The 13,277-nt window shown below is 42.5% G+C and overlaps 1 pseudogene; it reads left to right on the top strand.

Moving 5' to 3' along the window:
• Positions 1-12,922: 12,922 nt before the first annotated feature.
• On the top strand, positions 12,923-13,042 carry LOC136637127 (5S ribosomal RNA; annotated as a pseudogene).
• Positions 13,043-13,277: the final 235 nt, after the last annotated feature.

Here is a 13,277-nt window from a genome sequence, read left to right as displayed (position 1 = left end):
AGGATTGGGCTCTAACCCAGCTATCTCCCTGGAAGGACCAATATATATGTCTGCTATACATCCCCTCCCATTGCTCAGAGTCATTTCTAACAAAATATTTTGCATTTGTGAATACCCTGGAACCTAACTCATACATACAATGTATGAAGTATGCACAAAAGTGAAATATCACTTTTCCTTTCTAAATTCCCAGAACTGGGAATGGAAAGGCACAACTACCTGCCTCTGTGCACTTTAATTTGAAATGCTATTCTTTAAAAAAAAGGTTTACACTCTTCAAAGATGATATTTGTATATTTTCTAATTATCTGAATCTGAGTAAAAGGTACCTTGTGAGAAGCGATCCATAGGTACGTAATATCTAACTCAGAGTGAACCATGTCAGCTGCCACTATGGAAAAGAATTGGGTTAGAAGTGATTTCATGCTCTGCACCCTCTAACTGTGGTATTAAACTTGTGATGGCTTGTTTGCACATCAAAGTCTGTACTTGATGTTGGGCTTGATGAGTGCTAAACATGGATGTGTGAACTCACCTTCTTAAAATAACTTGTCTGGAAGGAGGCATATATGTGTGTCAGCAAAAACATGAGTCTTTGCAAACTACCATCTCAGTCAACACTTTGCAAGCATCAACTCCTAGCAAGGTTTGCAAAAGCTTGAGAATTTTGGCAAGTGTTGGATTTGCTCACAAAGTTTCAAACTTTTGTGGGCATTGATGTGGTTGTCTTGATTTTTTCCTTGCAAATATTTGAGCAGAAAGTCCAAGATTTCAAACTTCCCTGGCAGTATGCTTGCAACATCTCAATCAGTTCAAACTTTCTTCAATGTAAAGGCAAAGTACAAGATAATACAACTACAAATAATCATGTAGGTCCTGGGTCTTTTTCTGTTGTCCATTGTTCCTATTTTCAGTGTGTAAAATGCAGTGCAATTCTAATTTAATTTATCCTGACAGCAACCCTCAGGAAAAACCCTTAATTTATCCTGAGGTATGCTGTACTGAAGGGTGGTGACCACACAAAGACCTTCATAGGGTCTTGAAACCAATGTCCACCATATTGTCAATGGTAAGAATGCTAAAGCCATATTCATGTTAGTGTATACCTGGCGTTTGTAGTCGAAGAATATGCTGAACATCCAAGCTATTAATGTCAAATGATTCTCTCAAATGGCTGTTAACTATTCATGGAAATCCTGACAATATGTCTCAAATAATAACCCAAATCTAACCAACACCAATATAAGCATGATTTTGACAGATTGTGTAGGAAAGTTGGGAGAAAATTGGTGCATCTGCTTCTGCTCCGAGGGATTAATGGGAACAATTAAGAAGGATAAAGACATTGCAAAGCGAGTTAAATGACTTATTTGCATCACTCCTCACTGCTTGCCAGGGAGACAATTACTCTTATCTGGTAATAAAGATGATGTGCTGTCAGGCACTCAGGTGTCAAAAGGGTTTGTGTTTAATGAATGCAGAAGGTAAAGAGCAACAAGTACAAAAACTGCAGGCAGTGGAAAAAGTAAAAGGAAAAAAAGAGTTTTGACTGAACATTTGAGTCAAAGACTGAAACATTAACAAGGACAAAATCTTATAAAAGGAAGCCACCATATTTGAATTTAACAGCCCAATCCTATGCAAGTCTACTCAGAAGTAAGTCCCATTATAGTCAAAGATTTACTCCCAGAAATTGCAGCCTAACAGCCCAATCCTATCCACACGTTCCTGGGAGTAAGCCCCATTGACTCTAATGGGACTTACTTCTGAGTAGACATGCATAGGATTGGGCTCTAAGACTCCAATAGTGCAAGCCTATGCAAGCTTACTCAGAAGTAAGTCTCACTGTGCCCAATATTTTCTTGTAAATGTCTTTAGGATTGCAGTCTAATTTTATTAAAAGTTGATCTTCTTACTAGGTGCCAAGTAATTAGAATCAGTACTTCTGTTCAATTGCTGTATGATGAGTAATTGATATGGAGTCATAGCAACAGCAGAAGCAATTTCTTTTTTCATTTGGATTAATTAGGTCATGCCATCATACTTTTTTATTTACTTAGACTTCAGAAAAAAAAAATCTTTCACAAAGGAATGTTATGGAAAAAATATAGCCACAGTGTGGAAGGTTGATTGGTGAACAGCATAAAAATTTCTGCCCAATGTCGCATATATGTAATAGGGATCAAATGTGTGCACCTGTGGGTTGGGCAGAAATGGGTTAAATATTCTTTCTGCAGATGAGTCCCACTAATTTGGTTGGTACAATGATGCCTGAAAACAGAATTAACAGTATGAGAAATATACAGCTGCCACAAAACACAGCTGTCCCAAATCTCCTCCTCCTCTCCCATCTGAAAGTCAAGAAAAAAATAACACAGGACATAATATCATTGCATTAGAATAACCAAAACTGTCTAGCTTGAGTCAGAAAATTTGGTCAACTTATGTTGTACCCATAGAAATTCACAATGTGCATTACACCTCCATCTTTTTTTTCTAGGAGTCATATTCCAAAACAGAGTAAGTTCTGCATGTTTTATGATGGCTGGTTATATGTATTAATATAGACTATTTATACCACTTTAAACAAGACATTATCTCAAAGCAGTTTATATAGCAAAGAAATGAGAAGATTATTACATATGAGAATGAAGAGCATTGAACTATTTAGCATAGAGTTCGCAAACTCTTTAACCTTATGCTTCAACCTACAGCCTAATCTACCACCACACCCCTCATGGTGATGCAGTAGCACCAATGTTGCATCTGTTGTGTCCCATGGGGGAGTTTTGGCATGCGGAGGCCTCCTCAAGGAAAAGGAACATTTGTTCCCTTGCCTTGGGGAAGGCCCATGCTGACCCAACAGGTCTACTTGGACCTGCATCAGAGATACCGCTGGCAAGAGTCTGTGTTGACCCTTGAAGGTGAATTGGGCCCGGGAAGGGGTCAGGATTTGGTGGGCACTGCTGCCACCGAACTCGCCCCCTTCCCTGCCTGATCTGCCCTCCATCCTACCCACATATCCTGGCTTTTCTTTAAGAAGAGATATTCTGTACATGGGCCTTTTATTCTTACCCTTTGAGGAAGGTTAGCCTGAGTAATGTTGATTGGCTCAAGAACACCCAAAAAGCTTTGTGGATAATCAGAGATTTGAAACCAAGTCTCCCCAAAGTCCAGCTCTCTAGCCCAGAGTGTCAAGATGGCCCGTGTACTGGATGTGGCCCATAGAAGCTTTTTATTAATGTGATAATTGGATTCTCCTAGTGCTGCCCTTTCTGCTGAAGCTCTGGGAGGGGGAGACAAAAGGAGGCCTCAGAAGGCAAAGAATGCTATGGGGGAAGGGGCAGACTGAAAGGGGTGAGAGAAGGAGAGAGGGAGAGCCCAATTATCTTTTTTAAAAAAATTAAATATTTTATTTTTTTATTACAGATACAGGTAAGGAAAATGGGTTATACTTGGGGCTGGTACTACATGAGGGTATTGGCCCTAGATTACAACATGCATCATTCAAAAAAAACAACAACACAACAATCAAAATGACTGAAAAAACATAATAATCATCAATACAAAGGCTATCATATCTGTTTAAAAATTTAGATTTATGGAAACACTCAATATTGTTTAACTAAAATTATCTATCCACTCATAAAAAGGCTTCCAGTATTTTCTTACTCTACCTAAATCTCTCTCTTTCATTCTTTCTAGGGAGAGCCCAATTATCATGCTGGCCACCCTTTCAGAAGCACTACTTCTACCAAGGCATCATTCCACAGAGCACCTCTTATCTTTCCCATATCTTGAAAATGTGATCAAAACTTGCATATTTTATCTTCTGTCATTTGTTCTCTACATGAGAACAAAGTATTTCTGGCCATCATCTGCTTAATGATGTCACTTCCTACCGTTTGCAGGTGCCATGAATGCTATTCAGCCCGCTGTACAAAAGGAGTTTGTCACCCCTGCTCTAGCCTGACACCAACAGGCTAAGATGTAAATTGGAACACACTTATATTAATATAAAGCACTAAAGAACAATAAAGTCGTACAAAATGATTAAAAAAAACATTTAAAGGAAGAAATGGGAGAGGAAGTTTCAGGAAAACCAACAGTGAATTTTGTAAAACCATTTGTAAAATGGAGCAGGGACTGCTCAACTTCCTTACTGTAAAGCCCATCACAACAAAGGCCCAATCACTGACCAACATAAAGACCAAGTCCCTCCTCTTTTTAAATCGATTTCTGCTTCTTTATTAGGGAAAATAAGTATCTCTGTGCAAAATTCTATAAAAGCCTGTCTTTACTATAGAGGAGTAATCAAAAGGTCAAGAAAAGAGGACAACACATTAGTTACACCCAATGCCTTGGATAGTGTTCTGTCTTTATCAGCCTCTTTGTGAGATATAACAGAACGCAGCTTGGACAGTCAGGGACAGATGATAAAAATGATCAGAGATATATGAGGGAAGATGAGAAAGGCTAGGTCTGTTTTGTGTACAGAGGTGTTGCATACTAGAGAACATGATGAAGGTCTTTGGAATAATTAATGGAATTTTTAAAAGGTAAATCATGTGCTTCCGATTATCCCCTCTCGTCAGAGTAAAAGCTCTTCAACAAAGACTGAAATTCAATGTTGTTATCCGCGATTAAAAAGAAACAATTGTGTAATATAGTACACTGTGGCATGAAGAATCTGGGCTACATTTCTAAAGCATCTTTCTTTGGTCCTAGCAATAAGCAACTCGGTACATATTCTTGATCAAACACATGAATTTGCCAAACGTAAGTAAGTAAGATGCAAGTAAATGTGCTGCTGAAACATTCATTCCAGATTGTCAGGTTTAAATGTGAAGAATTCAATTCAAAGGGGGGGGGAAGTGCCAACAAGTATGAAGATTCAAACAAACCAACAACCAAGAAACCAATAATCATATCCACAGGATACACAGGCAGATCTTGCCAGTAGGTTTCCATCACCCGGTGCGGGAGGCCAGCACATTAGCCCTATGATGGACCTTCTCCCATGCAGTGGCAGGGCAACATCACAGGTGGTGGGCGTGCTGATGTATTCCATTTCCTACCCTACTGGTTTTTTGTTTCATTGCATTCTGCATGAAATTACACATCAATTGATACATAACATGATGGTATTTTTCGAAAATACCAAGATTTTAAAAAAATTGGCCAGTAGTGGTGTCTACTGTGCATGTCCTTATTATACCCGGGGGGGGGTATGGCCCACATCGCCCCCAGCGACACCACTGGATCTTGTGATCCAGTGCATTGGACAGACTCTCGCTGCGGCAGCCACTCTGCCTGCACCCACTTTGACGATAGTTTGCAGCTCACTTCCAACAGTGCAGTAGCAGGTAAACCCCATGCTAGCAGTAGCGGGCAACAGGCAGGCTGTCAGCACAGACAAGGTGGGGGGGCAGATTGGGGTGGAGATGGGGCAGGGCCAGGGGCATGAATGTGGATCAGGCTGGGCCAGGAGTGGATCTCTGTGGCAATGGTGTCCCTGACATCAGGAGCCCCCTTCCCAGAACAAACATTCTCCTTTTGCTCAAACAGATCTATACCAACTATTTTTCTGGCATAGATCTGAGTAGGCCCATAGGAGACCAGGAAGCAGCAGCAGAGGAAGGAAGTAAAAAATTTACTTACCTCTCCATACTGGTCTGGTCTCTCGGCAGCCCATGGGATTCAGAGGAGGTTGAGTCAATGTCCCTATATCGCACAGGCCGGCCATGGATAGGTCAGGTCCTGAATGACATAAAAAAAGGCGAAATGGAATTTTGATATCAGTGGCTAGCAAACTCACCTTAGCATTGCACTATGACATTCAGTAATAAGCATCCTATAAAGCTGGAAACCACAAATAGCCCCAGCACAATTGTATTAATCTTGGGCCTTAACTCTGTACTTAGTATATAGCTTTACCACAGATTATACTAGAGCTAGAGAGGAACTGGAGGTACAGTAAGGGATAAGATTTGGCTAACCATTATGAGATCCATGCAAATGCATAGCCCGAATCACAACCAATCTGTCTTCCAAATTGTGGGGGTATCTTTGTAGGTACCACTGACTTTTAGTTGAAACAATGCCACATTGAAAAGTTCCTCAGTGTGAGGCCTCATCTATGATCAGCTACAATTTGCATATCTGGTCATCTCATTTGTTCTATCAGCACTCTCCAACAGGAAGGTCTTGGTCAAATGTATGGTGTCCATTCAAAAACACACACACTATATACCTGTAGCGTATGGAGCAGGTCGCCAGGGACAGGACCCCTGAGGATGCATGCTGGTGGTAGAGGCCCGCATCATGTTTGGTGGTAGACGGGCTCCCCCACCCTCCCTGAGCCACCAAATGGCTGGAACTACCTACCCTGGAACGGTTTCGGCAGTGTGTGCAATTGCAGTGACATCATCGCATCACCACCAAATCACTTCCAGATGCCATGTGGCATGGGAGGGTATCATAGGCCCCAGGTGGCATGCATGCTTGGGATGCCACTGCTATACACCGCATAAAAGTAAGGCCTTCTCTCATTTAATGTACTTTAACAGTTAATGTACACCAAACTGCAGACATAATAATGTATGACACTTTGAAAGTACTTCATAAGGAAAGATCAGCAAAAAAAGTAAAAAGAAAACAGTAGGATTGTTTTCAGAACAAACATGTAAATGCTATAAGGGGGAAAAATGTTTCTCAGTGATAAATTGCATAGTGAAATAGAGATGTTCACAGTTAAGGTGACAAATATATGCCTAGTGGGATTCACTAACCATCAGTGGAATTACTCCCAGGATAAATTTGGCCTAAAAGAATTTAGAAAGCATGAAGTGTGATCCAGTTGCATAGTGGGAGTGTGTGGGAAGGCTTCTATTTTGAGAAGTATTTAGACGGCTTTCTCGCAGCTCCGTGGAGGTCACAATACATCTTCATACAGCTACTATAAGGTCAAAGCTTGAATGACATGCACCATTTTGGGGACAAGAGCAAGGATAATTCTTGAACAACGTTGGGAGATTCTAAAGAAGAGGCACAAAATGCTCAACACTTTGGGAGGAAATTCCTATAAGGAGAAACAAAAAGAATTTAGGAAAAGTAATACTTATTGCTTGCCCATGGTTGGTTGGCAACCTTCAGTCTCGAAAGACTCTGGTATAAGCCTACAGCACCTGGTATTCCCAGGCGGTCTCCCATCCAAGTACTAACCAGGCCTGACCCTGCTTAGCTTCCGAGTATTGCACAATGAAAATATTCAACTACAACCTATGAGTCGGGCACCCAGTCTTCTACTGCCCTAGCCAACTGGCCTGTGCTGTATCCAGTACAGGTTAGGAAGTGGCTGGATGGCAACTCGAGGTATGGGGATATTTTCCGTCTTACCCCCGGGGCTACTTGGATCTGAGCCACAGAAATAGCTGGTGCAAATCCAAGCATTCCATGTAAAGCTGCTAAGGACAAGGGTAGGGATGAGGGTACAGCACTGGCTGCTGCAGCAGGTCCCACCCCTCTTCCAGTCCCAAGCCACCTCTCAGACGGCCCTCCCTTGTCCCCAAAGTACCCCCTCCATGCCCCTTTACACCCTCCAACCACCCTCCCCCACCTCTTTGTCAGCCTGCCTGTGCCTGTGTAACCTGGTCTGGGTGGCGCAGGGATGGGATCCGGCAGGAGAAGGCCATCGCACGTCCTTGTGCCAGCGCAACCTGCTCCCGAGTGCCTGCAAATGTGCTTGACAGCATGTTTGCGACACACGGGGGCCTGCTGTGCTTGCATAAGTATAGAATTGTGCTCTCCATGTAATAATAAAAATAAAACAGAATAATTATTCAGAGGTGCTGAAAAAGTCAGGACAAAGCTTGTCTCTGTCAGTTACAATTCTTTGTGCTCAAGGCGACTCTAAATGCTACATTTTTTTCAGGCATAAGTTTTTTTAATTAGATCACGCTTTAATTGGTCTGTAATGCCATGGTAAGACTTGCCATGGCTAGAAATGACCTTCCATATTTCTATCCAGGGTTGACAGGCTGTCCTTGTGACACAAATAACGTGAGAAATGTTCAAATGTGATGTTTAGTATACTGTTTCGTATCATGCAGACATTGTCTTCTAACTTTTAGTTTATATGTTCATAGGAGCACTGAGCTGGAAGTCACAGGGAGATCAAATAGTTCATCTTCCTGCCATAAAACCAGATCTTCCATACATTACATCATGTTGCATCTGCACATATGATTTGCCTTATAGAGTAATCAGTTTCTTTTGGTTTAGGCCTCCTGATCCATGTCCCATTACTCCTTGAGACAAACCACTCATTCAGGGTTGCCAAGAAAAGGCTGAAACATTGCCTTATTCAGCCCGATTCCAGCAGGGTTTCACTCATCCAGACATCCCTTTGGTTACCCTGCCTGTAAATGCTTCAATGTCAGATTGCCTGAGGAGCAGCTAGATTCTTGCCTTGTCCGTATAGCTCCCCTAGCTGCTTTTGAAGTCTATGGACTGCCTGATTTCATCTCTGCTTCCTAGGCAGCAACATTTTTGACCCTACTCTGGTCCTTCTTCGCTTATCTATTCACCACACTGTGTTCCCGGCTACCTACACTCCAGCACTAAGAGTAAGTGCCTGGAACAAACAATGGATAAGATAATTCTCAAATGGCTCCCACCATGAATCTCATATAGTAGTGGTCTTCAACCTTTTTTGTGCCAACCCTAATCAATCAATCAATCAATCAATCAAAGTATGACACTGGAGACCCAACGCCAATTCTGCCCCTCTGTTCTGGGACCTGATCTGGCCACTCCCACCTCCACTGCCCAATTTTTTCCCACCTCTTGTGTCTTCACAATAATTCTGTGAGCCTGATCAGGGCCAGCCTTAGGAACTGTGGGGCAAGACAGCGAGAAGAGGCTGTGGCAGTACCATTATTGGATTGGATCCAAGCTCTCTCTTGCACAGAAATGTTGCTGTGATCCCCCAAATTAGGATTTGTGACTTCATTGGGGTCTGATCCACAGGTTGAATAACCCTGTCCTATAGGAAAAACCAACATTTTCACTAAGTCCAGTGTTGCTAATTAAATTCTCCCTGATCCCAAAATATGGCCGTCAGATTCTGGGCAGCAAACAAAAAAAATCTATCTGCTAGGTCTCTCCAACTATACTTTCACCCCACAGTACTTCAGCCAGGTTCACCCCACCCAATTTGTTATGTCCAGCTATAGAACCTTCTGATGTGCCTGAGAAAAGGGGGGACCTAACCCAAGATGTGAGGAAAGCGGATCCCTTCCTGATTGGAGTGGGCCACAACAGAAGCACAAATTTTAAAATATTTGACTACATAGCTAAGGAGGACTCAGATAAATAGTTGTAGGTCCCTTTGTCCATGTGTGCTGTTGCAGCAAGCTCCTTAGCAGTTCTGGAACTGCCATTATCAAAGCTGTGAGTTAGGCTAAACAGGCGAGAGAAGCCTGTTCTTATGTCTTTAATTAATAGTACTAGGGAGACCAAAGAAACATGATGGTGCTTGTTAATGCCTAAGGGACTTCGAAGTTCATGTTGCCACCTCAGATCCAGCTGAATTTAGATTTAGTGCTTAGGGAAGCTTTCCTGTATGCAACTGCTTCGCATAGCACTGATTTCAAAGTAATGTACACCTAACTGGACTAAGAAGAGCGCCACCACCGCTTGCTGCCTACAAATGAACAGAACGCAAGGCTCTGTTCATGCAACTGGGAAGCAGATTCTATTAATCATCTTTAGGGCAGCTTAGGCTTCTTTTCTGGCTTGCCTGATGGTTAACCGACTGGAACGGAAGACCACTGTTTATAGTTGCAAGGACTGTCAGTGGCCCTTCCATCTCTGCTTGTGCCCATCTTGCATCACACAAGAGTTGGAGAGTGCTTGCACAGGAGGGACTGCTTCATTAGTCCTTGAACCCAGTCGCAGCAATTGATTGAGAAGTTGAATTTCCAATCTAATTTAAGGCACTGGGAGAAGGTAGTAGAGATGGAAGTGCAACAGCCAGCACCATGAAGGCACACAATTGCTGGCTAGGTATCATCCATGCTGATGTCAGCATGATCCATGCTGATGGATCCACATCAGGGCAGCTACCCATTCAACTATTTGCTTGCTCGCTGGACTCCTTGTCCTATCGGTTCTACTACTTCTTCCTAGTGCCCAAAGGTTTTAACTAGTGAATCACCTTATTGGCTGTCAAAGCTTAATTTACATTTGGGCTCCACAGCCAGCATGAAGGGTTAGGTTCAACCCTAATGGCACACTGGGATTTGTTCAGTCCTATTTACCAATCCAGAACATCAGGCAGTGGGCTACTGAAATGTGCTAGTTTACTTCTTGCAGCAAGTTTTCTCATGCAGAAAAGCAATCCAGTCCAAATTATTAGGGATATTTTGGCCCATATATGGTGGGAATGAGGGATGGTGAAAACATATTGGGGAATATATCAAGTAGTATTGAAGATGTGCTCGGATGTGAAATACTTGGTAATCCATTAATTGTGTTGGATATGTGACAAGAGAACATATGGTTATAGTAGGGGATAGATTACTTGTGATCAGGTATATGGTGACAAAACATTGGAGATCAGTATTGGACACTAAAGGACAGAAGTACGGACACCTGCGTGTTGTCAAATCAGATCACCAGTTTTAAGTCCCAATGGGAAGGAAGAATTCTATCAATGTTGTACATATGTTTCCAGATATATAATGGCATAAAGAAATAGGGGATTTGTGGTTGTAACATCATCTGACTTTGGTGCCCACAACTTAAAGCACAAAGGACAGAATAAACCTTCTTTGCTGAGGAAAAGAAATTACCTCTTTGGCGTCGGAGTTAAGAATAGTGGCATTGATAAAATTGTATCTGTTATCTTTAAAATTGCTTTAAGCCAGAAGCTTGGATAACAAAGGACAGAAGTTGCTTTCATATTAGCATATATGTCATGTTTAATCAATCAAAGGAGAGTTGCAATTACTTTTCTCTTTTCTTAGCCAACTTTAAAGAAAGAAAGCTATGAACCTATAAAAGTAAGTGTCATCCCGTTTGGATAGTTAGAGTTTTACAGGTAATTTGTTGCAGGTTTTATGCAGATAGCCGATAATTATTTCCTTTCATGCTCATCTGCTGTCTGCTTTTAAAACAGACATAAGGAGTGCAGATGCAAAGACCAAGTACATGGGACGGGACTTAAAATTAAAAAAAAATCTGATGTGTACAGTAGAAGGCGATTCGTCAGCCATTGAACTACTCCTGATTTTGCTGGCTGGCAGAATAAACAAGAAAACATGCCGACTTTGCTGTGCTTTTGTGGCTCGGCACACAACCAGGGCTCAAAGTGTGCCATTAAGTTGCCATGCCAAGTAGCCCATAGGCTTCTGTTCACAACACATTGATGAGACTCTTGTTAAATTGAAAGGTCTGACCCTCCCCCAAAACACTGGCCATTTGATTGTCGTCAAATTGAAGGCTCCGACCTTACCACTCTGCCAACAAAAAGGTTCACTCACTTCAAAGTGGCTTACAGAGCTAAAGCAGTTTGCAGATCGGGCTGCTTTTCTCTACACTGAACCCTTGATTAGCTGTACCCTGAATGACCCAGAAAAAAGGAATGCATAGCTGTACCGAAAATGACTTAAATTGTCAAAGGACATTGGATTGCCTGTACCACAACCAGATGACTGTGTTTCAGAATATGCTAAAATAGGCACAGCTGTTTGACTTTAGAGTTCAGCTCCCTCACCCTAAAAGGGCCTGTATTTTTCTGCTTCATGGAGTAAACCTCTACAGTGGGAAATTTCTGAAAAAACTTCCAGAAAGGAAAAGAGCAGGATTTGATTGGGTAGTTTGCCTCTCTCTCTCTCTCTCTCTCTCTCTCTCTCTCTCTCTCTCTCTCTCTCTCTCTCTCTCTGTGTGTGTGTGTGTGTGTGTGTGTGTGTGTGTGTTACACTTATAGAGAGACACCAATTATTTATGCTGGTTACAACACAGACACAGTATTGTCACTGGTTAAATTTGTGCAAATTGTGGCAGCCAAGTGTAGATCCTCCCATGCCATGAATTTTTAATAAATGACACAATGATTTTGTATTTTACCACCCAAATAGAACTGAACCCACTTATGTTTGTACTAATCCTAAACTGCATATCCATGACTTAAGTTATAGTTAAGCATAAGTTATTATAGCCCACATTCTCTGTATATGAGCTGCCGCCAGAACTAATGTTCTGATAGCAGAATGCACTTCCTGGCATCACAAAGGTGCTCTGTAAGTGAAAGGAGCTGTACGCTTCTAGACTAATTCCCAGAGTGGCCTCAGAGACCCAGCATGGAGAGTCCGATCATGGAGAGGCTGCCAGAGAGGCCGCAGAGACCCAGACAGCAAGTTGGCGGCAGGAGTGGGACAGGGCGAGGGGGAGGGTGAAACAGGGCAGAAGTGGGAGGTATGTCAGGAGCTGCCTGGTGAAGACAACTTGTCTCAGATGCTATCCTCTTCCTAGACTCCCAACACATTCCCTTTCTCTCCTCACACTTGTGCCAGCTAAAGAGCTAGTGTGGGTTCAAGGAGACCCATTGGTGAGCAGGCAGCTTATGGGGAGGTAAGATAAAATATTCTCCTTACCTGCCCCAGGCTGGTGAAGCAACAGCAGGTGGGCATAGTGGCAGCAGTGCAAGGGGCAAGAAGCAAGAGGGAATCCATAGACTGTATCTGTAATACACACATGTTCTCCTTTTGAACATGTGAATAAATGTATGTAGAATAGTTGACCCCAACAAGAAAACATTAATTCAGAATCCATATGAGGCAGACCTGTCTTCCTAGGAAGAGGTGATGGGGGACAGGGGTGCCACAGGGAGGGCCCAATTCCAGTGCCAGGATCCAGTCATTGCAGCAACTGTTACCCTGCACATGCCCGATCTCGTCTGATCTCGGAAGCTAAGCAGGGTCAGGTCTGGTTAGTACTTGGATGGGAGACCGCCTGGGAATACCAGGTGCAGTAGGCTTATAACATAAGCTTTTGAGACTGAAGGTTGCCAACCGATCCAGTCGTTATCCATGTCCAGCTTCAAGGTCTCTGCAGCCCCAGGTTTGATGCTAGGAATCCTTACTATGAGAGGGACTTTTGAGACACACCCTAAGGCACATATAATCTTAATGAAGACGCTGTTTTGCTTTTTACAGAATGTCTGCTTTCTCTTTTAAATCACAAACTCCTGGTTTGTGAGAGCTACAATGCTA

This window comes from Tiliqua scincoides, chromosome 1 (assembly GCF_035046505.1).
Source record: "Tiliqua scincoides isolate rTilSci1 chromosome 1, rTilSci1.hap2, whole genome shotgun sequence".
In the NCBI taxonomy this organism is placed as follows: domain Eukaryota; kingdom Metazoa; phylum Chordata; class Lepidosauria; order Squamata; family Scincidae; genus Tiliqua; species Tiliqua scincoides.
Note: the sequence above shows the minus strand (reverse complement) of the source record. Positions and strands in the feature narration are given on the sequence as shown.